This window comes from Cherax quadricarinatus, chromosome 37 (assembly GCF_038502225.1).
Source record: "Cherax quadricarinatus isolate ZL_2023a chromosome 37, ASM3850222v1, whole genome shotgun sequence".
Taxonomy (NCBI): Eukaryota; Metazoa; Arthropoda; class Malacostraca; order Decapoda; family Parastacidae; genus Cherax; species Cherax quadricarinatus.
In genome coordinates this window covers 33,319,915-33,347,404 of record NC_091328.1, presented here as the reverse complement: position 1 = coordinate 33,347,404, position 27,490 = coordinate 33,319,915, and positions in this window count along the sequence as shown.

The window sequence follows — 27,490 nt, the reverse complement described above, 5'->3', positions numbered from 1 at the left end:
GCAGTGTGCAGGAGAGGACAGCAGTGTGCAGGAGGGGACAGCAGTGTGTAGGAGGGGACAGCAGTGTGCAGGAGAGGACAGCAGTGTGTAGGAGAGGACAGCAGTGTGTAGGAGAGGACAGCAGTGCGCAGGAGAGGACAGCAGTGTGTAGGAGAGGACAGCAGTGTGTAGGAGGGGACAGCAGTGTGCAGGAGAGGACAGCAGTGTGCAGGAGAGGACAGCAGTATGCAGGAGAGGACAGCAGTGTGCAGGAGAGGACAGCAGTGTGCAGGAGAGGACAGCAGTGTGCAGGAGAGGACAGCAGTGTGTAGGAGAGGACAGCAGTGTGTAGGAGGGGACAGCAGTGTGCAGGAGAGGACAGCAGTGTGCAGGAGAGGACAGCAGTGTGCAGGAGAGGACAGCAGTGTGCAGGAGAGGACAGCAGTGTGCAGGAGAGGACAGCATTGTGCAGGAGAGGACAGCAGTGTGCAGGAGAGGACAGCAGGGTGTAGGAGAAGACAGCAGTGTGCAGGAGAGGACAGCAGTGTGCAGGAGAGGACAGCAGTGTGCAGGAGGGGACAGCAGTGTGTAGGAGGGGACAGCAGTGTGCAGGAGAGGACAGCAGTGTGCAGGAGGGGACAGCAGTGTGTAGGAGAGGACAGCAGTATGCAGGAGAGGACAGCAGTATGCAGGAGAGGACAGCAGTGTGCAGGAGAGGACAGCAGTGTGCAGGAGGGGACAGCAGTGTGTAGGAGGGGACAGCAGTGTGCAGGAGAGGAGAGCAGTGTGCAGGAGAGGACAGCAGTTTGTAGGAGAGGACAGCAGTGTGAAGGAGAGGACAGCAGTGTGCAGTAGAGGACAGCAGTGTGTAGGAGGGGACAGCAGTGTGCAGGAGAGGACAGCAGTGTGCAGGAGAGGACAGCAGTGTGTAGGAGGGGACAGCAGTGTGCAGGAGAGGACAGCATTGTGCAGGAGAGGACAGCAGTGTGCAGGATTATTATTATTATAATCCAGGGGGAAGCGCGAAACCCATAGGATTATACAGCGCCTGTGGGGGGATGTGGAAGGCATTCAGGTTTAATTCAGGGAACTGGAGCACAGATCCAATTCCCTAGATCAAGAGCCCCTCACCAGCATCAAGGAACCTTCCTTGAGGGGAGCAGTGTGCAGGAGAGGACAGCAGTGTGCAGGAGGGGACAGCAGTGTGCAGGAGAGGACAGCAGTGTGCAGGAGAGGACAGCAGTGTGCAGGAGAGGACAGCAGTGTGTAGGAGAGGACAGCAGTGTGTAGGAGGGGACAGCAGTGTGCAGGAAAGGACAGCAGTGTGCAGGAGAGGACAGCAGTGTGCAGGAGAGGACAGCAGTGTGCAGGAGAGGACAGCAGTGTGCAGGAGAGGACAGCAGTGTGTAGGAGAAGACAGCAGTGTGCAGGAGAGGACAGCAGTGTGCAGGAGAGGACAGCAGTGTGTAGGAGAGGACAGCAGTGTGCAGGAGAGGACAGCAGTGTGCAGGAGAGGACAGCAGTATGCAGGAGAGGACAGCAGTGTGCAGGAGAGGACAGCAGTATGCAGGAGAGGACAGCAGTGTGCAGGAGAGGACAGCAGTGTGCAGGAGAGGACAGCAGTGTGCAGGAGAGGACAGCAGTGTGCAGGAGAGGACAGCAGTGTGCAGGAGAGGACAGCAGTGTGCAGGAGAAGACAGCAGTGTGCAGGAGAGGACAGCAGTGTGCAGGAGAGGACAGCAGTGTGCAGGAGAGGACAGCAGTGTGCAGGAGAGGACAGCAGTGTGCAGGAGAGGACAGCAGTGTGCAGGAGAGGACAGCAGTGTGCAGGAGAAGACAGCAGTGTGCAGGAGAGGACAGCAGTGTGCAGGAGAGGACAGCAGTGTGCAGGAGAGGACAGCAGTGTGCAGGAGAAGACAGCAGTGTGCAGGAGAGGACAGCAGTGTGCAGGAGAGGACAGCAGTGTGCAGGAGAGGACAGCAGTGTGCAGGAGAGGACAGCAGTGTGCAGGAGAGGACAGCAGTGTGCAGGAGAGGACAGCAGTGTGCAGGAGAAGACAGCAGTGTGCAGGAGAAGACAGCAGTGTGCAGGAGAGGACAGCAGTGTGCAGGAGAGGACAGCAGGGTGAAGGTAATGACAGCTGGGTAGGAAGATGACAGAAGAGTAAGGAAGATGATAGCATGGTAAAGTCTAATTAGCAACATAATATGCAGGTTCTTCAACGACATGTTCAGAGGAGCAAACATACGTTCATCAGTGAACGTGACTTTGAGCACGTTTTGTCTATAGCTTAAACAACCCATTTTCCTTTCAAATCAGTTCAAAAACTACTGCAGATTTTAAAGGTGAAATGAATTTCCTTATGAAATATTAAAGAATTAGACTCATATGCAGCAACTGGGTATTTTTATTATGCAGACGATTAGTCAACCAGTGGCATTATTAATACTGTACAGAAACAGAGAGAAGACTGAAGAGGCTGAAGATGAGGTAATCAATCTCTCATCCTATCAGCAGGTGTACCGTAGTCTTCATGAATGTGTATACAATTAACTCACAGGTAAGCAGAGAGCTGCGAGTAAAGAAAGGCGAATAATAGAGCTGGAGAAGAGTGTCTTCAGTGGTAGGAGAGCCAGAGCTCTACCCAGCATCCGAGTACTTTTTGAGGAAGGAAAACAGCCTTCAGGATGGGGATAACTGATAGGCGCCGAAGTTCGGGTCTTCAGTTTACTGTCTTATTTGGAATGATCCGTTCTTAAGATTTTTGAACACTTCTTGATTAAGATGCGTAAGTTGTGCATGACTACAGAAGTCTTAGATGAATTGTTTCCCAGAATCTTGGACTTGTAGTGGTATGAAGTTGTATGCTGCAATGGAGGTGTGTTTGACAGTTCCATTGCAGAGTCAAGGGTGGAGTTGTTTGGTGAACATGGTGTTTTTGTTTCTAGGTGTAGTGGGGCTCCGGCCTCACCTGGAGTTTCCAGGTAAGACCGGAGGTGTGGTCGTCGACTTCAGTGTTGTTGTGGTTAGGGAGGTGGCGGCTGGCAGGGCAGGTCGAGTGGCTTGGGTTTACCAGGAGGCTGCAGCTGATAGGGCCGAAGCGGCTTGGGCGGCAGTGAGTGGAGAATCTGTCGAAACTGTGAAGCCTTCTGTATTGTGGAGAAATTTAATATGTCTGTTGAGGTCGTTGAGACGAAAAGAGTTTAATGGTAGACCTGAAGCTTCGATAGTGAGCAGCGTTCTTCTTGTGGACATTGAACACTCATTACATGATCTTTATGGATTACTGGAACAGTGTTAATTCCAGTTACTTAAGTTACTTGGAGAATCTTTTGAGTATCAGGTTTCTTATTTACGATTTCTTTGCTGTAAGAGTGCGATGGTCACTCATGCAGTTGAGAAATTTTGGTTGTGGTTGAAGCACAGTCGATGTGGATGTGTCCTTCGTTGCCACAGTTGAAACAATGTGCCATGCAGCGATCGAAACTCTAGGAAACACCAGCCCTCAGAGCTGGTGAAGGAAGTATTTTAAAGTCACGGTAGTTAAGGAAGTTCACAAGCGAGAAAGATATATGGTAATATACTCTTTGAAAATCTTAGAAGGATTAGTCCCAAATTTGCGCACGAAAATCACTCCCTATGAAAGCAAATGATTGGGCAGGGGATACAACATCCCCCAGTGAAAAGCAGGGGCGCCACGAGTACACTAAGAGACAGCACAATAAGGGGCCTAAGACTGTTCGACCGCCTCCCAGCATACATAAGGATATCAAATAGACCCCTGGCTGTCTTCAAGAAGACAGTGAACAGACACCTAAATTATTATTATAATCAAGGGGGAAGCACTAAACCCGTAGGATTATACAGCGCCTATGGGGGGATGGAAGGCATTCAGGCTTAATTCAGGGAACTGGAGCACAGATCCAATTCCCTAGATCAAGAGCCCCTCACCAGCGTCAAGGAGCCTTCCTTGAGGGGACAGACACCTAAAGTCAGTACCTGACCAGACGGTCTGTGGTTCGTACGTCGACTTACGTGCTGCTAACAGTAACAGCCTGGTTGATCAGGCTCTGATCAACGTTGCTGGATTAATTAATTTTCTTTGAGAAACTTATTGGACTCATTCTTCTTTACGAAGAAACGCATCCTTCGTAAGTTAAGTTACTTTAAGAAGAAACAGACGACGTGGTAAAAAATCTTTTGATATTGTAGAGGTGAGGTAATGAAGACCTGGAACAAGAATATAGGAGTTGGTAAACATTTTTTTTAATGTGCAAAATATTGCCGATCTTTGCATTGCTCACGAGTAACATTCTCCAGTATTATGAACTTATATCTTCTGCAAGGAATGTTTCATAAGTCATATCAAAATGAAAGTGTGACTAAGAAAGATGTCAGGTCTTTTGTTGAGTTCTCTTCTGGGTAATTCTTGGCACCCGATAGTGTCGGGGACTGGTGGATCATGTCCAAATTATCCACCAGAAACTGAAACAGAGATGGAGGAAATGATGGGTAAGTTGAATATACAGTGGACGAAAGTGGAAATCAACTGACGTAAATATACTGACAGATGTGATGCGTGTAACTCATGGCTGAGATTGAGCTGTAAATCACAATTGTACCTGTGTAATATTTATCATGTTTACTGGTGCCAAACAACTGCCTATTGTACATCCAACTGATTTGGATGTTTATAGGGATTTTATAACCTTATTAACCAGAAAGATTGGTAGCCTGAGGGTGAGGTCAACTGATACTGACGTCGAGGTTGTCAGGTCGACGTAATGGTAAAATATCGTCTTCCTATTTTTAAGACATTTTTGGTGTCTGTAATGATCCCGAGAGCTAGTTTTTCCTGTTTTCTTTTAGTATTCGTATATTTTTGTATGAAATATAAAAACAGATATAATGGAGTAATTATTTAAGGAAGAATTAAATGTGTGTCAGGATCCAGCCTCTCAGTGACAGCGAAATTAATCCTGACAACAACAGGATATAATTACTAAGAGACTGCCGGTTAAAAGGCACTAAAGTTCAGATTAGGAAACTACTATTGTCAGTGTTGCATCAGTGTTAAAGCTTTTTTAAAGTCAGATTTGAAAAAAGTTTGAACCCTCAACAGTCTCTAGCCTTTCCCTGATCAGTGAGTCCGTGGACCTGGCATTCTTTACCATCAGTCTTCCTACATAATAGTGTGCTTAAAGATCTTGATGTTTTTGAAATACTTTACTGTCACCTCCCTATCCTGATGCAAATGGAATCATAAGGAGAGTTGATTTCAACACTGGTCTCTTGCAAAGTGTCATATGACCTGTAACTGATACACGCTGGTTAAAAATCTACTTGTAATTACTTGGGAAGTAAACAAGATGCTTGCCCCCTTCTGAGAGGGCTGGGCCCCTCGGGGCTGAAAAGGGCTGAAAGGGGCTGAAGAGGGCTGATACCTCCCTCCTAGAGAAAATTTCTCCACACTCCCTTTGCTGTCATCTCCCTTACCTCCCTCATCCTGCTGTCATCTCACTCACATTCCTTCAATTTCAGTTAGGTTTCATCACTATAATTGTGGAACAAAATTACTTTTGTCTTATTAAATATATTGTTATATATTACAAAACAGCTCAGTTATCAACCTAACTGTGAGATCAAGTGTCCAGACTCTCCCCATCTCGAGCAACGGTGTCCAGTCTCTCCGCAACTGGAGCGACGGTGTCCAGACTCTCCATATCTCGAGAGACGGTGTCCAAACTCTCCACATCTCGAGCGACGGTGTCCAGACTCTCCCCATCTCGAGCAACGGTGTCCAGTCTCTCCACATCTGGAGCGACGGTGTCCAGACTCTCCCCATCTCCAGCGACTGTGTCCAGACTCTCCCCATCTCGAGGGACGGTGTGCAGACTCTCCTCATCACGAGCGACGGTGTCCAGACTCTCCCCATCTCGAGCAACGGTGTCCAGAATCTCTCCATCTTGAGCAACGGTGTCAAGACTCTCCCCATCTCGAGCGACGGTGTCCAGACTCTCCCCATCTCGAGCAACAGTGTCCAGACTCTCCCCATCTCAAGCGACGGTGTCCAGACTCTCCCCATCTCGAGCGACGGTGTCCAGACTCTCCCCATCTCGAGCGACGGTGTCCAGACTCTCCCCATCTCGAGCGACGGTGTCCAGACTCTCTCCATCTCGAGCGACGGTGTCCAGACTCTCCCCATCAAAAGTGACGGTGTCCAGACTCTCCCCATCTCAAGCAACGGTGACCAGACTCTCTCCATCTCGAGCAACGGTGTCCAGACTCTCCCCATCTCGAGCGACGGTCTCCAGACTCTCTCCATCTCGATTATTATTATAATCAAGGGGGAAGCGCTAAACCCAGAGGATTATACAGCGCCTGGGGGGGGATATGTGGAAGGCATTCAGGCTTAATTCGGGGAACTGGAGCACAGATCCAATTCCCTAAATCAAGAGCCCCTCACCAACATCAAGGAACCTTCCTTGAGGGGTCTCCATCTCGAGCAACGGTGCCCAGACTCTCCCAATCACGGGCGACGGTGTCCAGACTCTCCCCATCTCAAGCGACGGTGTCCAGACTCTCCCCATCACGAGCGACGGTGTCCAGACTCTCCCCATCTCGACCGACGGTGTCCAGAATCTCCCCATCTCGAGCGACAATGTCCAGGCTCTCCCAATAACGAGCGACGGTGTCCAGACTCTCCCCATCACGAGCGACGGTGTCCAGACTCTCACCATCACGACCGACGGTGTCCAGACTCTCACCATCACGAGCGACGGTGTCCAGACTCCCCAATCACGAGCGACGGTGTTCAGACTCTCTACATCACGAGCGATGGTGTCCAGACTCTCCCCATCACAAGGGACTGTGTCCAGACTCTCATAATCACAAGCGACGGTGTCCAGAATCTCCCCATCTCGGGCGACGATGTCCAGGCTCTCCCCACCACGAGCGACGGTGTCCAGACTCTCTCCATCACGAGCGACGGTGTCCAGACTCTCACCATCACGAGCGACGGTGTCCAGACTCTCCCCACCACGAGCGACGGTGTCCAGACTCTCTCCATCACGAGCGACGGTGTCCAGACTCCCCTTCACAAGCGACGGTGTCCAGACTCTCTATATCACGAGCGACGGTGTCAAGACTCTCCCCATCACAGAGGACGGTGTCCAGACTCTCCCATTCACGAGCGATGGTGTCCCGACTCTACCCATCTCTAGCGACGGTGTCCAGACTCTCCCCATCACGAGCGACGGTTTCCAGACTCTCCCCACCACGAGCGACATTGCCAGACTCTCCGTATCTGGAGCAACGGTGTCCACACTCTCCCCATCACGAGCGACGGTGTCCAGACACTCCCCATCACAAGCGACGGTGTCCAGACTCTCCCCATCACAACCGACGGTGTCCAGACTCTCGCCATCACGAGCGACGGTGTCCTGACTCTCCCCATCACGAGAGACGGTGTCCAGACTAATCCCATCACGAGCGACGGTGTCCAGACTCTCCCCATCTCGAGCGACGGTGTCCAGACTCTCCCTATCACGAGCAACGGTGTGCAGACTCTCCCTATCTCGTGCAACGGTGTCCAGACTCTCCCCATCACGAGCGACAGTGTCCAGACTATCTCCATCACGAGCGACGGTGTCCAGACTCTCCCCATCTCGAGCAACGGTGTCCAGACTCAATCCATCTCAAGCAACGGTGTCAAGACTCTCCCCATCACGAGCGAAGGTGTCCAGACTCTCTCCATCTCGAGCAACGGTGACCAGTCTCTCTCCATCTCGAGCGACGGTATCCAGACTCTTTCCATCTCGAGCGACGGAGTCCAGACTCTCCCCATAATGAGCGACGGTGTCCAGACTCTTCCCATCACGAGCGACGGTATCCAGACTCTCCCCATCTCGAGCAACGGTGTCCAGACTCTCTCCATCACGAGCAACGGTGTACAGACTCTCCCAATCTCGAGCGACGGTCTCCAGACTCTCTCCATCTCGAGCAACGGTGTACAGACTCTCCCCATCTCGAGCGACGGTGTCCAGACTCTCCCCATCTCAAGCGACGGTGTCCCGACTCTCACCATCACGAGCGACGGTTTCCAGACTCTCCCCCTCACGAGCGACGGTGTCCAGACTCTCCCCATCTCGAGCGACGGTGTCCAGACTCTCCCCATCACGAGCGACGGTGTCCAGACTCTCTCCATCTCGAGCAACGGTGTCCACACTCTCTCCATCTCGAGCGACGGTGTCCAGACTCTCCCCATCACGAGTGACGGTTTAAAGACACTCTCCATCTCGAGCAACGGTGTCCAGACTCTCCCCATCTAAAGCAACATTGTCCAGACTCTCCCCATAACGAGCGACGGTGTCCAGACTCCCCAATCACGAGCGACGGTGTTCAGACTCTCTACATCACGAGCGATGGTGTCCAGACTCTCCCCATCACAAGGGACTGTGTCGAAACTCTCATAACCACGAGCGACGGTGTCCAGAATCTCCCCATCTCGGGCGACGATGTCCAGGCTCTCCCCACCACGAGCGACGGTGTCCACACTCTCTCCATCACGAGCGACGGTGTCCAGACTCTCACCATCACGAGCGACGGTGTCCAGACTCTCCCATCACGAGCGACGGTTTCCAGACTCCCCTTCACAAGCGACGGTGTCCAGACTCTCTATATCACGAGCGACGGTGTCAAGACTCTCCCCATCACAAAGGACGGTGTCCAGACTCTCCCATTCACGAGCGATGGTGTCCCGACTCTACCCATCTCGAGCGACGGTGTCCAGACTCTCCCAATCACGAGCGACTGTTTCCAGACTCTCCCCATCACGAGCGACATTGCCAGACTCTCCGTATCTGGAGCAACGGTGTCCACACTCTCCCCATCACGAGCGACGGTGTCCAGACACTCCCCATCACAAGCGACGGTGTCCAGACTCTCCCCATCACGACCGACGGTGTCCAGACTCTCGCCATCACGAGCGACGGTGTCCTGACTCTCCCCATCACGAGAGACGGTGTCCAGACTAATCCCATCACGAGCGACGGTGTCCAGCCTCTCCCCATCTCGAGCGACGGTGTCCAGACTCTCCCTATCACGAGCAACGGTGTGCAGACTCTCCCTATCTCGTGCAACGGTGTGCAGACTCTCCCCATCACGAGCGACGGTGTCCAGACACTCCCCATCACGAGCGACGGTGTCCAGAAACTCCCCATCACAAGCGACGGTGTACAGACTCTCCCCATCACGAGCGACGGTGTCCTGACTCTCCACATCACGAGAGACGGTGTCCAGACTAATCCCATCACGAGCGACGGTGTCCAGACTCTCCCCATCACGAGCGACGGTGTCCAGACTCTCCCCATCTCGAGCGAAGGTGTCCAGACTCTCTCCATCTCGAGCAACGGTGACCAGTCTCTCTCCATCTCGAGCGACGGTATCCAGACTCTTTCCATCTCGAGCGACGGAGTCCAGACTCTCCCCATAATGAGCGACGGTATCCAGACTCTTCCCATCACGAGCGACGGTATCCAGACTCTCCCCATCTCGAGCAACGGTGTCCAGACTCTCTCCATCACGAGCAACGGTGTACAGACTCTCCCAATCTCGAGCGACGGTCTCCAGAATCTCTCCATCTCGAGCAACGGTGTACAGACTCTCCCCATCTCGAGCGACGGTGTCCAGACTCTCCCCATCTCAAGCGACGGTGTCCCGACTCTCACCATCACGAGCGACGGTTTCCAGACTCTCCCCCTCACGAGCGACGGTGTCCAGACTCTCCCCATCTCGAGCGAAGGTGTCCAGACTCTCCCCATCACGAGCGACGGTGTCCAGACTCTCTCCATCTCGAGCAACGGTGTCCACACTCTCTCCATCTCGAGCGACGGTGTCCAGACTCTCCCCATCACGAGTGACGGTTTAAAGACACTCTCCATCTCGAGCAACGGTGTCCAGACTCTCCCCATCTCAAGCAACATTGCCCAGACTCTCTCCATCTCGAGCAACGGTGTCCAGACTCTCCCCATCTCGAGCGACGGTCTCCAGTCTCTCTCCATCTCGAGCAACGGTGCCCACACTCTCCCCAATCACGGGCGACGATGTCCAGACTCTCCCCATCTCAAGCGACGGTGTCCAGACTCGCCACATCACGAGCGACGGTGTCCAGACTTTCCCCATCTCAAGCAACGGTGTCCAGACTCTCTCCATCTCGAGCAACGGTGTCGAGACTCTCCCCATCTCGAGCGACGGTATCCAGACTCTTTCCATCACGAGCGACGGTGTCCAGTCTCTCCCCATCACGACCGACGGTGTCCAGACTCTCCCCATCACGAGCGACGGTGTCCTGACTCTATCCATCACAAGTGACGGTGTCCAGACTCTCCCAATCACGAGCGACGGCGTCCAGACTCTCCCCATCTCAAGCGACGGAGACCAGACTCTCCCCCTCACGAGCGACGGTGTCAAGACTCTCCCCATCTCGAGCGACGGTGTCCAGACTCTCCCGATCACGAGCGACTGTGTCCAGACTCTTTCCATCTCGAGCAACGGTGTCCAGACTCTCTCCATCTCGAGCGACGGTGTCCAGACTGTCCGCATCACGAGTGATGGTGTCCAGACTCTCTCCATCTCGAGCGACGGTGTCCAGACTCTCCCCATCTCGAGCAACGGTGTCCAGACTCTCTCCATCTCGAGCAACGGAGTCCAGACTCTCCCCATCACCAGCGACGGTGTCCAGACTCTCCCCATCTCGAGCAACGGTGTCCAGACTCTCCCCATCTCGAGCGACGGCGTTCAGACTCTCTCCATCTCGAGCGACTGTGTCCAGGCTCTCCACATAACGAGCGACGGTGTCCAGACTCTACCCATAACGAGCGACGGTGTCCAGACTCTCCCCATCACGAGCGACGGTGTCCAGACTCTCCCCATCACGAGCGACGATGTCCAGACTCTCACCATGACGAGCGACGGTGTCCAGACTCTTCCCATCACGAACGACGGTGTCCAGACTCTCGCCATCACGAGCGACGATGTCCAAACTCTCCCCATTACGAGCGACATTGTCCAGACTCTCCCCATCACGAGCGACGGTGTCCAGACTCTCCCAATCACGAGCGACGGTGTCCAGACTCTCCCCACCTCCAGTGACGGTGTCCAGACTCTCCACATCTACAGCGACGGTGTCCAGACTCTCCCCATAACTAGCGACGGTGTCTACACTCTTCCCATCTCCAGCAACGGTGTCCAGACTCTCTCCATCTTCAGCGACGGTCTCAAGACTATCCCCATCACGAGCGACGGTGTCCAGACTCTCAACATCTAAAGCGACGGTGTCCAGACACTATCCATCTCGGGCGACGGTGTTCAGACTCTCCCCATCTCCAGCGACGGTGTCCAGACTCTCCACATCTCCTGCGACGGTTTCCAGACTCTCCCAATCTCCAACGACCGTGTCCATTCTCTCCCAATCTTCAACGACGGTCTCAAGACTCTCCCCATCACGAGCGACGGTTTCCAGACTCTCAACCTCTAAAGCGACGGTGTCCAGACTCTACCCATCACGGGCGACGGTGATCAGACTCTCCTCATCTCCAACGACGGTGTCCCGACTATCCCCATCACGAGCGACGGTGTCCAGACTCTCCACATCACGAGCGACTGTGTCCAGACTATCTCCATCACGAGCGACGGTGTCCAGACTCCCCATCTCGAGCAACGGTGTCCAGACTCAATCCATCCCGAGCAACGGTGTCCAGACTCTCTCCATCTCGAGCAATGGTGTCCAGACTCACTCCATCTCGAGAAACGGTATCCAGACACTCCCCACCTCGAGCGACGGTCTCCAGACTCTCTCCATCTCGAGCAACGGTGTACAGACTCTCCCCATCTCGAGCGACGGTTTCCAGACTCTCCCCATCTCAAGCGACGGTGTCCAGACTCTCCCCCTCACGAGCGACGGTGTCCAGTCTCTCCCTATCTCGAGCGATGGTGTCCAGACTCTCCCCATCACGAGCGACGGTGTCCAGAATCTCTCCATCTCGAGCAACTGTGTCCAGACTCTCCACATCTCAAGCAACGGTGTCCAACCTCTCTCCATCTCGAGCAACGGTGCCCAGACTCTCCCCAATCACGGGCGACGGCGTCCAGACTCTCTCCATCTCGAGCGACGGTGTCCAGACTCTATCCACCACGAGCGACGGTGTCACACTCTCCGCATCACGGGTGACGGTGTCTAGACTCTCCCCATCACGAGCGACGGTGTCCACACTCTCCCAATCACGAGCGACGGTGTCCAGACTCTCCCCATCACGAGCGACGGTGTCCAGACTCTCTCAGTCACGAGTTACAGTGTACAGACTCTCCGCATCTCGAGCGACGGTGTCCAGACTCTCCCCATCTCGAGCGACGATGTCCAGACTCTCCCCATCTCGAGCGACTGTGTCCAGACTCTCCCCATCACGAATGACGGTGTCCAGACTAATCCCATCACGACCGACGGTGTCCAGACTCTCCCCATCACGAGCGACAGTGTCCAGACTCTCCTCATCACGAGCAACGGTGTGCAGACTCCCCCCATTTCGAGCAATTGTGTCCATACTCTCCCGATCACGAGCGACGGTATCCAGACTCTCTCCATCATGAGCAACGGTGTCCAGACTCTTCCCATCACGAGCGACGGTGTCCAGAGTCTCTCCATCTCGAGCGATGGTGTCCAGACTTTCCCCATCACGAGCGACGGTGTCCAGACTTTCTTCATCACGAGCGACGGTGTCCAGCCTCTCCCCACCACGAGCGGCGGTGTACAGACTCTCCCCATCTCGAGCGACGGTGTCCAGAGTCTCCCCATCACGAGCGACGGTGTCCACACTCTTCCCATTACGACCGACTGTGTCCAGACTCTCCCCATCTCGAGCAACGGTGTCCAGACTCTCTCCATCTCAAGCATCGGTGTACAGACTCTCCCTATTACGAGCGAAGGTGTGCAGACTCTCTCCATCTCGAGCAACGGTGTCCAGACTCTCACCATCTCGAGCAACGGTGTCCAGACTCTCTCCAACTCGAGAAAGGGTGTCCAGACTCTCCCCATCTCGAGCGACGGTCTCCAGACTCTCTCCATCTCGAGCAACGGTGTACAGACTCTCCCCATCACGAGCGACGGAGTCCAGACTCTCCCCATCTCAAGCAACGGTGTCCAGACTCTCCCCATCACGAGCGACGGTGTCCAGACTTTCCCAATCACGAGCGACGGTGTCCATACTCTTCCTATCTCGAGCGACGGTGTCCAGACTCTCCCAATAACGAGCGACGGTGTCCAGACTCTCCCCATCTCGAGCGACGATGTCCAGAATCTCCCCATCTCGACCGACGGTGTCCAGACTCTCCCCATCTCGAGCGACAATGTACAGGCTCTCCCCATAACGAGCGATGGTGTATACACTCTCCCCATAACGAGAGACGGTGTCCAGACTCTCCCCATCACGAGCGACGGTGTCCAGACGCTCACCATCACGAGCGTCGGTGTCCAGACTCTCACCATCACGAGCGAAGGTATCTAAGCTCTACCATCACTAGCGACGGCGTCCAGACTCTCCCCATAACGAGATACGGTGTCTAGACTCCCCAATCACGAGCGACGGTGTCCAGACTCTCTCCATCACAAGGGACTGTGTCCAGACTCTCCCAATCACGAGCGACGGTGTCCAGAATCTCCCCATCTCGAGCGACGATGTCCAGACTCTCCACATCTCGAGCGACGAAGTCCAGACTCTCCCCATAACGAGGGACGGTGTCCAGATTCTCTCCATCACGAGCGACGGTATCCAGACTCTCGCCATCACAAAGGACGGTGTCCAGATTCTCCCAATCACGAGCGACGGTGTCCAGACTCCCCCCATCACAAGCGACGGTTTACAGACTCTCCCCATCACGAGCAACAGTGTCCAGACTCTCCCCATCACGAGCGACGGTGTCCAGACTCTCCCCATCACGATCGACGGTGTCCAGACTCTCCCCATCACGAGCGACGGTGTCCAGACTCTCTCCATCACGAGCGACGGTGTCCAGACTCTCTCCATCACGACCGACGGTGTCCAGAATCTCCCCATCACGAGCGACGGTGTCCAGACTCTCTCCATCACGAGCGACGGTGTCCAGACTCTTCCTATCACGAGCGAAAGTGTCCAGACTCTCTCCATCACGAGCGACGGTGTCCAGCATCTCCCCATCACGAGCGATGGTGTCCAGACTCTCCCCATCTCGAGCGACGGAGTCCAGACTCTCCCCATCTCGACCGACTCTGTCCAGACTCTCCCCATCACGAGCGACGGTGTCCAGACTCTCTCCATCTCGAGCAACGGTGCCAAGACTCTCCCCATCTCGAGCAACGGTGTCCAGACTCTCCCCAACTCGAGCGACGGTCTTCAGACACTCTCCATCTCGAGCAACGGTGTACAGACTCTCCCCATCAAGAGCGACGGCGTCCAGACTCTCCCCTTCTCAGGCGACGGTGTCCAGACTCTCGCCATCTCGAGCGACGGTGTCCAGGCTCTCACCATCACGAGCGACGGAGTCCAGACTCTTTCCATCACGAGCAACGGTGTCCAGACTCACAACATCTCGAGCGACGGTGTCCAGACTCTCCCCATCTCGAGCGACGATGTCCAGACTCTCCCCATCTCGAGCGACTGTGTCCAGACTCTCCCCATCACGAATGACGGTGTCCAGACTAATCCCATCACGACCGACGGTGTCCAGACTCTCCTCATCACGAGCAACGGTGTGCAGACTCCCCCCATTTCGAGCAATTGTGTCCAGACTCTCCCGATCACGAGCGACGGTGTCCAGACTTTTTTCATCACGAGCGACGGTGTCCAGCCTCTCCCCATCACGAGCGGCGGTGTCCAGACTCTCCCCATCTCGAGCGACGGTGTCCACTCTCTCCCCATCACGAGCGACGGTGTCCACACTCTTCCCATTACGACCGACTGTGTCCAGACTCTCCCCATCTCGAGCAACGGTGTCCAGACTCTCTCCATCTCAAGCATCGGTGTACAGACTCTCCCTATTACGAGCGACGGTGTGCAGACTCTCTCCATCTCGAGCAACGGTGTCCAGACTCTCACCATCTCGAGCAACGGTGTCCAGACTCTCTCCATCTCGAGAAAGGGTGTCCAGACTCTCCCCATCTCGAGTGACGGTATCCAGACTCTCTCCATCTCGAGGAACGGTGTACAGACTCTCCCCATCACGAGCGACGGAGTCCAGACTCTCCCCATCTCAAGCAACGGTGTCCAGACTCTCCCCATCACGAGCGACGGTGTGCAGACTCTCCTTCTCACGAGCGGCGGTGTCCAGACTCTCCCCATCTCTAGCGACGGAGTCCAGAGTTTATCCAACTAGAGCAACGGTGTCCAGACTCTCTCCATCTCCAGCGACGGTGTCCAGACTCTCCCCATCACGAATGACGGTGTCCAGACTCTCGCCATTTCGAACAACGGTGTCCAGACTCTCCCCATTTCGAGCAACGGTGTCCAGACTCTCTCCATCTCGAGCAACGGTGTCTAGACTCTCCCCATCACGAGCGACGGTGTCCAGACTCTCCCAATCTCCAACAACGGTGTCCAGACTCTCCCCATCACGCGCGACGATGTCCAGACTCTCTCCATCACGAGCAACGATGTCAAGACTCTCCCCATCACGGGCGACGGTGTCCAGACTCTCCTCATCACGAGCAACGGTGTCCAGACTCTCCCAATCACGAGCGACGGTGTCCAGACTCTCCCCACCTCCAGTGACGGTATCCAGACTCTCCACATCTAGAGTGACGGTGTCCAGACTCTCCCCATAACTAGCGACGGTGTCTACACTCTTCCCATCTCCAGCAACGGTGTCCAGACTCTCTCCATCTTCAGCGACGGTGTCCAGACTCTCCCCATCACGAGCGACGGTGTCCAGACTCTCCCTATCTCCAACGACCGTGTCCTGACTCTCCCAATCTCCAACGACGGTCTCCACTCTATCCCCATCACGAGCGACGGTGTCCAGACTCTCAACATCTAAAGCTACGGTGTCCAGACTCTATCCATCACGGGCGACGGTGTTCAGACTCTCCCCATCTCCAGCGACGGTGTCCAGACTCTCCACATCTCCTGCGACGGTGTCCAGACTCTCCCAATCTCCAACGACGGTCTCAAGACTCTCCCCATCAAGAGCGACGGTTTCCAGACTCTCAACATCTAAAGCGACGGTGTCCAGACTCTACCCATCACGGGCGACGGTGATCAGACTCTCCTCATCTCCAGCGACGGTGTCCAGACTCTCCCCATCACGAGCGACGGTGTCCAGACTCTCCCCATCACGAGCGACTGTGTCCAGAATCTCTCCATCACGAGCGACGGTGTCCAGACTCCCCATCTCGAGCAACGGTGTCCAGACTCTCTCCATCTCAAGCAACGGTGCCCAGACTCTCCCCATCTCGAGCAACGGTGTCCAGACTCTCTCCATCTCAAGCAACGGTGCCCAGACTCTCCCCATCTCGAGCAACGGTGTCCAGACTCTCCCCAACTCGAGCGACGGTCTTCAGACTCTCTCCATCTCGAGCAACGGTGTACAGACTCTCCCCATCAAGAGCGACGGCGTCCAGACTCTCCCCTTCTCAGGCGACGGTGTCCAGACTCTCCCCATATCGAGCGACGGTGTCCAGGCTCTCACCATCACGAGCGACGGAGTCCAGACTCTTTCCATCACGAGCGACGATGTCCAGACTCTCCCCATCTCGAGCGACGATGTCCAGACTCTCCCCATCTCGAGCGACTGTGTCCAGACTCTCCCCATCACGAATGACGGTGTCCAGACTAATCCCATCACGACCGACGGTGTCCAGACTCTCCTCATCACGAGCAACGGTGTGCAGACTCCCCCCATTTCGAGCAATTGTGTCCAGACTCTCCCGATCACGAGCGACGGTGTCCAGACTCTCTCCATCACAAGCGACGGTATCCAGACTCTCTCCATCTCGAGCGATGGTGTCCAGACTCTCCCCATCACGAGCGACGGTGTCCAGACTTTCTTCATCACGAGCGACGGTGTCCAGCCTCTCCCCATCACGAGCGGCGGTGTCCAGACTCTCCCCATCTCGAGCGACGGTGTCCACTCTCTCCCCATCACGAGCGACGGTGTCCACACTCTTCCCATTACGACCGAATGTGTCCAGACTCTCCCCATCTCGAGCAACGGTGTCCAGACTCTCCATCTCAAGCATCGGTGTACAGACTCTCCCTATTACGAGCGACGGTGTGCAGACTCTCTCCATCTCGAGCAACGGTGTCCAGACTCTCACCATCTCGAGCAACGGTGTCCAGACTCTCTCCATCTCGAGAAAGGGTGTCCAGACTCTCCCCATCTCGAGTGACGGTCTCCAGACTCTCTCCATCTCGAGGAACGGTGTACAGACTCTCCCCATCACGAGCGACGGAGTCCAGACTCTCCCCATCTCAAGCAACGGTGTCCAGACTCTCCCCATCACAAGCGACGGTGTGCAGACTCTCCTTCTCACGAGCGGCGGTGTCCAGACTCTCCCCATCTCTAGCGACGGTGTCCAGAGTTTATCCAACTAGAGCAACGGTGTCCAGACTCTCTATATCTCCAGCGACGGTGTCCAGACTCTCCCCATCACGAATGACGGTGTCCAGACTCTCCCCATTTCGAGCAACGGTGTCCAGACTCTCTCCATCTCGAGCAACGGTGTCTAGACTCTCCCCATCACGAGCGACGGTGTCCATACTCTCCCAATCTCCAACAACGGTGTCCAGACTCTCCCCATCACGCGCGACGATGTCCAGACTCTCTCCATCACGAGCAACGATGTCAAGACTCTCCCTATCACGCGCGACGGTGTCCAGACTCTCTCCATCACGAGCAACGATGTCAAGAGTCTCCCAATCACGAGTGACGGTGTCCAGACTCTCCCCACCTCCAGTGACGGTGTCCAGACTCTCCACATCTAGAGCGACGGTGTCCAGACTCTCCCCATGACTAGCGACGGTGTCTACACTCTTCCCATCTCCAGCAACGGCGTCCAGACTCTCTCCATCTTCAGCGACGGTGTCCAGACTCTCCCCATCACGAGCGACGGTGTCCAGACTCTCCCTATCTCCAACGACCGTGTCCTGACTCTCCCAATCTCCAACGACGGTCTCCAGACTATCCCCATCACGAGCGACGGTGTCCAGACTCTATCCATCACGGGCGACGGTGTTCAGACTCACCCCATCTCCAGCGACGGTGTCCAGACTCTCCACATCTCCTGCGACGGTGTCCAGACTCTCCTCTCAAGACTCTCCCCATCAAGAGCGACGGTTTCCAGACTCTCAACATCTAAAGCGACGGTGTCCAGACTCTACCCATCACGGGCGACGGTGATCAGACTCTCCTCATCTCCAGCGACGGTGTCCAGACTCTCCCCATCACGAGCGACGGTGTCCAGACTCTCCCCATCACGAGCGACGGTGTCCAGACTCTCCCTATCTCGAGCGACGGTGTCCAGACTCTCCCCATCACGAGCGAAGGTGTCCAGAATCTCCCTATCTCGAGCGACGGTGTCCAGACTCTCCCTATCTCGAGCAACGGTGTCCAGAATCTCTCCATCTCGAGCGACGGTGTCCAGACTCTCTCCATCACGAGTCGGTGTCCAGACACTCTCCATCTCGAGCAACGGTGTCCAAACTCTCCACATCTCAAGACTCTCTCTCCTCGAGCAACGGTCTCCAGACTCTCTCCATGTCCAGACTCTCCCCAATCACGGGCGACGGTGTCCAGACTCTATCCCCACGGGCTGTTCAGACTCACCCCATCTCCAGGACGGTGTCCAGACTCTCCACATCTCCTGCAACGGTGTCCAGACTCTCCCAATCTCCAACGACGGTCTCAAGACTCTCCCCATCAAGAGCGACGGTTTCCAGTCTCTCAACATCTAAAGCGACGGTGTCCAGACTCTACCCATCACGAGCGACGGTGTACAGACTCTCCCCATCTCCAGCGACGGTGTCCAGACTCTCCCCATCACGAGCGACGGTGTCCAGACTCTCCCCATCACGAGCGACGGTGTCCAGACTCTCCACATCACGAGCGACTATGTCCAGACTATCTCCATCACGAGCGACGGTGTCCAGACTCCCCATCTCGAGCGACGGTGTCCAGACTCTCCACATCACGAGCGACTGTGTCCAGACTCTCCCCATTACGAGCGACGGTGTCCAGACTCTCTCCATCTCGAGCAATGGTGTCCAGACTCTCTCCATCTTGAGAAACGGTATCCAGACACTCCCCACCTCGAGCGACGGTCTCCAGACTCTCCCCATCTCAAGCGACGGTGTCCAGACTCTCCCCATCTCGAGCGACGGTTTCCAGACTCTCCCCATCTCAAGCGACGGTGTCCAGACTCTCCCCCTCACGAGCGACGGTGTCCAGAGTCTCCCTATCTCGAGCGACGGTGTCCAGACTCTCCCCATCACGAGCGACGGTGTCCAGAATCTCTCCATCTCGAGCAACGGTGTGCAGACTCTCTCCATCTCGATCGACGGAGTCCAGACTCTCCCCATCACGAGTGACGGTGTCCAGACACTCTCCATCTCGAGCAACGGTGTCCAGACTCTCCACATCTCAAGCAACGGTGTCCAACCTCTCTCCTTCTCGAGCAACGGTCTCCAGACTCTCCCCGTCTGGAGCGACGGTCTCCAGACTCTCTCCATCTCGAGCAACGGTGCCCAGACTCTCCCCAATCACGGGCGACGGTGTCCAGACTCTTCCCTTCACGAGCGACGGTGTCCAGACTCTCTCCATCTTGAGAGACGATGTCCAGACTTTCCCAATCACGAGCGACGGTGTCCATACTCTTCCTATCTCGAGCGACGGTGTCCAGACTCTCCCAATAACGAGCGACTGTGTCCAGACTCTCCCCATCACGGGCGACAGTGTCCAGACTCTCCCCGTCTCGAGCAACGGTGTCTAGAATCTCTCCATCTTGAGCAACGGTGTTCAGACTCTTCCAATCTTGAGCGACGGTGTCCAGACTCTCCCCATCTCGAGCGACGGTGTCCAGACTCTCCCCATCTCAAGCGACGGTGTCCAGACTCTCCCCATCTCGAGCGACGATGTCCAGAATCTCCCCATCTCGACCGACGGTGTCCAGACTCTCCCCATCTCGAGCGACAATGTACAGGCTCTCTCCATAACGAGCGATGGTGTATACACTCTCCCCATAACGAGAGACGGTGTCCAGACTCTCCCCATCACGAGCGACGGTGTCCAGACGCTCACCATCACGAGCGTCGGTGTCCAGACTCTCACCATCACGAGCGAAGGTGTCTAAGCTCTCCCATCACTAGCGACGGTGTCCAGACTCTCCCCATAACGAGATACGGTGTCCAGACTCCCCAGTCACGAGCGACGGTGTCCAGACTCTCTATATCACGAGCGACGGTGTCCAGACTCTCTCCATCACAAGGGACTGTGTCCAGACTCTCCCAATCACGAGCGACGGTGTCCAGAATCTCCCCATCTCGGGCGACGATGTCCAGACTCTCCACATCTCGAGCGACGAAGTCCAGACTCTCCCCATAACGAGGGACGGTGTCCAGATTCTCTTCATCACGAGCGACGGTATCCAGACTCTCGCCATCACAAAGGACGGTGTCCAGATTCTCCCAATCACGAGCGACGGTGTCCAGACTCTCCCCATCACGATCGACGGTGTCCAGACTCTCCCCATCACGAGCGACGGTGTCCTGACTCTCCCCATCACGAGTGAGGGTATCCAGACTAATCCCATCACGAGCGACGGTGTCCAGACTCTCCCCATCTCGAGCAACGGTGTCCAGACTCTCCCCATCACGAGCGACGGTGTCCACACTCTCGCCATCACGAGCGACGGTGTCCAAACTATCTCCATCACGAGCGACGGTGTCCAGACTCTCTCCATCACGACCGACGGTGTCCAAAATCTCCCCATCACGAGCGACGGTGTCCAGCATCTCCCCATCACGAGCGACGGTGTCCAGACTCTCTCCATCACGAGCGAAGGTGTCCAGAATCTCTCCATCACGAGCGACGGTGTCCAGACTCCCCCCATCTCGAGCGACGGAGTCCAGACTCTCCCCATCTCGACCGACTCTGTCCAGACTCTCCCCATCACGAGCGACGGTGTCCAGACTCTCCCCATCTCGAGCAACGGTGTCCAGACTCTCTCCATCTCGAGCAACGGTGTCCAGACTCTCTCCATCTCGAGCAACGGTGTCCAGACTCTCTCCATCTCAAGCAACGGTGCCCAGACTCTCCCCATCTCGAGCAACGGTGTCCAGACTCTCCCCAACTCGAGCGACGGTCTTCAGACTCTCTCCATCTCGAGCAACGGTGTACAGACTCTCCCCATCAAGAGCGACGGCGTCCAGACTCTCCCCTTCTCAGGCGACGGTGTCCAGACTCTCCCCATCTCGAGCGACGGTGTCCAGGCTCTCACCATCACGAGCGACGGAGTCCAGACTCTTTCCATCTCGAGCAATGGTGTCCAGACTCACAACATCTCGAGAGACGGTGTCCAGACTCTCCCCTCACGAGAGACGGAATCCAGACTCTCTCCAACTCAAGCGACGGTGTCCAGACTCTCCCCATCTCGAGCAACGGTGTCCAGACTCTCTCCATCTCGAGCAACGGTGTCCTGACTCTCTTCATCTCGAGCGACGGTCTCCAGACTCTCTCCATCTCCAGCAACGGTCTCCAGACTCTCCCCATCTCGAGCGACTGTGTCCAGACTCTCCCCATCTCAAGCGACGGTGTCCAGACTGTCCCCATCACGAGTGACGGTGTCCAGACTCTTCCCATCACGAGCGACGGTGTCCAGACTCTCCCCATCTCGAGGAACGGTGTCCAGACTCTCTCCATCTCGAGCGACGGTGTCCAGACTCTCCCCATCTCGAGCGACAATGTACAGGCTCTCTCCATAACGAGCGATGGTGTCCAGACTCTCCCCATCACGATCGACGATGTCCAGAGCGACGGTGTCCAGACTCTCCCCATCTCGAGCGACAATGTACTCTCTCCATAACGAGCGATGGTGTATACACTCTCCCCATAACGAGAGATGGTGTCCAGACTCTCCCCATCACGAGCGACGATGTCCAGAATCTCCCCATCTCGACCGACGGTGTCCAGACTCTCCCCATCTCGAGCGACAATGTACAGGCTCTCTCCATAACGAGCGATGGTGTATACACTCTCCCCATAACGAGAGATGGTGTCCAGACTCTCCCCATCACGAGCGACGATGTCCAGAATCTCCCCATCTCGACCGACGGTGTCCAGACTCTCCCCATCTCGAGCGACAATGTACAGGCTCTCTCCATAACGAGCGATGGTGTATACACTCTCCCCATAACGAGAGACGGTGTCCAGACTCTCCCCATCACGAGCGACGGTGTCCAGACGCTCACCATCACGAGCGTCGGTGTCCAGACTCTCACCATCACGAGCGACGATGTACAGGCTCTCTCCATAACGAGCGATGGTGTATACACTCTCCCCATAACGAGAGATGGTGTCCAGACTCTTCCCATCACGAGCGAAGGTGTCTAAGCTCTCCCATCACTAGCGACGGTGTCCAGACTCTCCCCATAACGAGATACGGTGTCCAGACTCCCCAATCACGAGCGACGGTGTCCAGACTCTCTCTATCACAAGGGACTGTGTCCAGCCTCTCCCCATCTCGAGCGACGGTGTGGAGACTCTCCCCATTTCGAGCGACGGTGTCCAGACTCTCCTCATCTCGAGCGATTGTGTCCAGACTCTCCCCATCTCGAGGCACGGTGTCCAGACTCTCCCCATTTCGAGCAACGATGTCCAGGCTCTCCACATAACGAGCGACGGTGTCCAGACTCTCTTCCCGCGATTCCTGACTCCTATAAGATTCCTTTAGCTTAAGTTCGATGTTTGCTATTTCTCTGACCAGTGTCTCCCTATGCATTTCAGATATATTGACCTCTTTTAGCCGCTCTGTTATTCTTTTCCGTCGCCTGTAAAGGGAGCGCCTGTCTCTTTCTATTTTACATCTACTCCTCCTTTTTCTTAGAGGAATAAGCCTTGTGCATACATCGAGTGCCACCGAGTTAATCTGTTCTAGGCATAAGTTGGGGTCTGTGTTGCTTAGTATATCTTCCCAGCTTATATCGGTTAGGACTTGGTTTACTTGGTCCCACTTTATGTTTTTGTTATTGAAGTTGAATTTGGTGAATGCTCCCTCGTGACTAGTCTCATTATGTCGGTCTGGGGCTCCGCGCAAACATGTCTGAACCTCAATTATGTTGTCATCTAAGTATATTGTTTTTGATATGGTGACATTTCTTATCAGATCATCATTGTTAGTGAAGATGAGGTCTAGTGTATTCTCCAGTCTAGTAGGCTCTATTATTTGCTACAACAAAAAGGGTGAGAATTACTATGAAGATGAAGAAAGAGATCATTGCTAAGTATGAAAGTGGAGTGAGTGTCTCTGAGCTGGTCAGGTTGTATAATAAACCCCAATCAACCATCGCTACTATTGTGGGCTAGAAAACGGCAATCAAGGAAGCTGTTCTTGCCAAAGGTGCAACTATGTTTTCGAAACTGAGATCACAAGTGATAGAAGATGTCGACAGACTGCTATTAGTGTGGATAAACGAGAAACAGATAGCAGGAGACAGCATCTCTCAAGCGATCATATGTGAAAAGGCTAGGAAGTTGCATGACGATTTAATTACAAAAATGCCAGCGACTAGTGATGTGAGTGAATTTAAGGCCAGCAAAGGTTGGTTTGAGAGATTTAAGAAGCGTAGTGGCATTCATAGTGTGATAAGGCATGGTGAGGCTGCCAGTTCGGACCACAAATCGGCTGAAAAATATGTGCAGGACTTCAAGGAGTACATAGACAGTGAAGGACTGAAACCTGAACAAGTGTTTAATTGTGACGAAACAGGCCTGTTTTGGAAGAAAATGCCAAGCAGGACGTACATTACTCAGGAGGAAAAGGCACTCCCAGGACATAAGCCCATGAAAGACAGGCTTACTCTGTTGATGTGTGCCAATGCTAGTGTTGATTGCAAAGTGAAGCCTTTATTGGTGTATCACTCTGTTCAGGAAAAACAAAGTCCTCAAGGCTAATTTGTGTGTGCTGTGGAGGGCAAACAGTAAGGCATGGGTCACTAGGGACTTTTTCTATGACTGGTTACACCAAGCATTTGCCCCCAATGTGAAAAATTACCTAATCGAAAAGAAATTAGACCTTAAGTGCCTCCTGGTATTAGACAATGCTCCTGGTCATCCTTCAGACTTGGCAGAGCGACTTTCTAGGGACATGAGCTTCATTAAGGTGAAGTTTTTTGCCTCCTAATACCACTCCTCTCCTGCAGCCCATGGACCAGCAGGTTATTTCCAACTTCAAGAAACTGTACACAAAAGCTATGTTTGAAAGGTGCTTTGTAGTGACCTCAGAAACTCAACTGACTCTAAGAGAGTTTTGGAAAGATCATTTTACCATCCTCAATTGTGTAAACATTATAGGTAAGGCTTGGGAGGAAGTGACTAAGAGGACATTGAACTCTGCTTGGAAAAAACTGTGGCCAGAATGTGTAGACAAAAGGGATTTTGAAGGGTTTGAAGCTAACCCTGAGAATCCTATGCCAGTTGAGGAATCCATTGTAGCATTTGGGAAGTCCTTGGGGTTGGAGGTTAGTGGGGAGGATGTGGAAGAGTTGGTGGTGGAGGACAGTGAAGAACTAACCACTGATGAGCTGCTAGATCATCTTGAACAGCAAGAGGGCAGACCTGAGGAAACTGCTTCGGAGGAGGGGAGAGAGAAATTGAAGAAGTTGCCTACTTCTAAGATAAAGGAAATGTGTGCAAAGTGGCTTGAAGTGCAAACCTTTTTTGATGAAAATCACCCTGACACAGCTACTGCAAGCCGTGTTGGCAACCTGTACACTGACAGTGTTGTGAACCACTTTAGGAAAGTCATAAAGGAACGAGAGATACAGGTATCTATGGACAGATATGTTGTGCAACAGAAGCCCAGTGACTGAAGCTGGTCCTAGTGGCATTAAAAGAACATGTGAAGTAACCCCAGGAAAAGACTTGCTGCCTCAAGTGCTAATGGAAGGGGATTCCCCTTCTAAACACTAAGAAGATCAATGTTCTCCCCTCCTCCCATCCCATCAATCATCACCAGATCTTCAATAAAGGTAAGTGTCATGTAACTGCATGTAATCTTCAGTTTGTGTGTATTAAAATTAATATTTCATGTGGTAAAATTTTTTTTTTTCAACACTTTTGGGTGTCTTGCATGGATTAATTTGATTTCCATTATTTCTTATGGGGAAAATTAACTTGACTAACGATAATTTTGACTAACGATGAGCTCTCAGGAACGGATTATATCACTGGTTGAGGGTCCACTGTATATAAACTCACTGTTTATATACACTAAAGTTATTATCATATTATTGTTTGCCACTGTTGTTTATTACAATAAACATGCCAGCAACAAACAACAAAATACCTTTCATCCGTGGACTGCTTGCAGAGGCAAAGGCAATGTTCGCGGCTTTCACTGAGACCCACATAAAGGATCACTTGGACAACGAAATATGGATCCCAGGTTACAACCTATACAGATGTGACAGAGTGAACAGGCAAAAGGGGGGGGTTGGCCTGTGCCTTGCAGAGTCACTTGTTTGCACAGAACTGCTAAATGCCTCAAATGATGTAGTGGAAGTTTTAGCAGTAAAGGTCGAGAACCAAAACCTAGTCATTGTGGTAGTCTACAAGCCTCCGGATGCAACATCCCAGCAATTCCAGGAACAGCTGTTAAAAATTGACCACTGTCTGGAAAATCTTCCAGCTCCTGCACCCAACATCTTGCTCCTGGGGGATTTCAACTTAAGGCACCTAAAATGGAGGAATATAGCAAATAATATTGTTGCAGTAATAACACCAGGAGGCAGCTCTGATGAAAACTCACACTCACACGAGCTTTTAAATCTCTGCACAAAATTCAATTTAAACCAGCAAATAATAGAGCCTACTAGACTGGAGAATACACTAGACCTCATCTTCACTAACAATGATGATCTGATAAGAAATGTCACCATATCAAAAACAATATACTCAGATCACAACACAATTGAGGTTCAGACATGTATGCGTGGAGCCCCAGACCGACATAATGAGACTAGTCACGAGGGAGCATTCACCAAATTCAACTTCAATAACAAAAACATAAAGTGGGACCAAGTAAACCAAGTCCTAACCGATATAAGCTGGGAAGATATACTAAGCAACACAGACCCCAAATTATGCCTAGAACAGATTAACTTGGTGGCACTCGATGTATGCACAAGGCTTATTCCTCTAAGAAAAAGGAGGAGTAGATGTAAAATAGAAAGAGACAGGCGCTCCCTTTACAGGCGACGGAAAAGAATAACAGAGCGGCTAAAAGAGGTCAATATATCTGAAATGCATAGGGAGACACTGGTCAGAGAAATACCAAGCATCGAACTCAAGCTAAAGGAATCTTATAGGAGTCAGGAATCGTGGGAAGAACTAAAAGCCATAAATGAAATCGAAAGAAACCCAAAGTATTTCTTCTCCTATGCCAAATCAAAGTCGAGAACAACGTCCAGTATTGGGCCCCTACTTAAACAAGATGGGTCCTACACAGATGACAGCAAGGAAATGAGTGAGCTACTCAAGTCCCAATATGACTCAGTTTTTAGCAAGCCGCTAACCAGACTGAGAGTCGAAGATCGAAATGAATTTTTTATGAGAGCCACAAAATTTGGTTAACACAAGCCTATCCAATGTTATCCTGGTGCCAAATGACTTCGAACAGGCGATAAATGACATGCCCATGCACTCTGCCCCAGGGCCAGACTCGTGGAACTCCGTGTTCATCAAGAACTGCAAGAAGCCCCTATCACGAGCCTTTTCCATCCTATGGAGAGGGAGCATGGACATGGGGGTCGTCCCACAGTTACTAAAAACAACAGACATAGCCCCACTCCACAAAGGGGGTAGTAAAGCAACAGCAAAGAACTACAGACCGATAGCACTAACATCCCATATCATAAAAATCTTTGAAAGGGTCCTAAGAAGCAAGATCACCACCAATCTAGAAACTCATCAGTTACACAACCCAGGGCAACATGGGTTTAGAACAGGTCGCTCCTGTCTGTCTCAACTATTGGATCACTACGACAAGGTCCTAAATGCACTAGAAGATAAAAAGAATGCAGATGTAATATATACAGACTTTGCAAAAGCCTTCGACAAGTGTGACCATGGCGTAATAGTGCACAAAATGCGTGCTAAAGGAATAACAGGAAAAGTCGGTCGATGGATCTATAATTTCCTCACTAACAGAACACAGAGAGTAGTCGCCAACAGAGTAAAGTCCGAGGCAGCTACGGTGAAAAGCTCTGTTCCACAA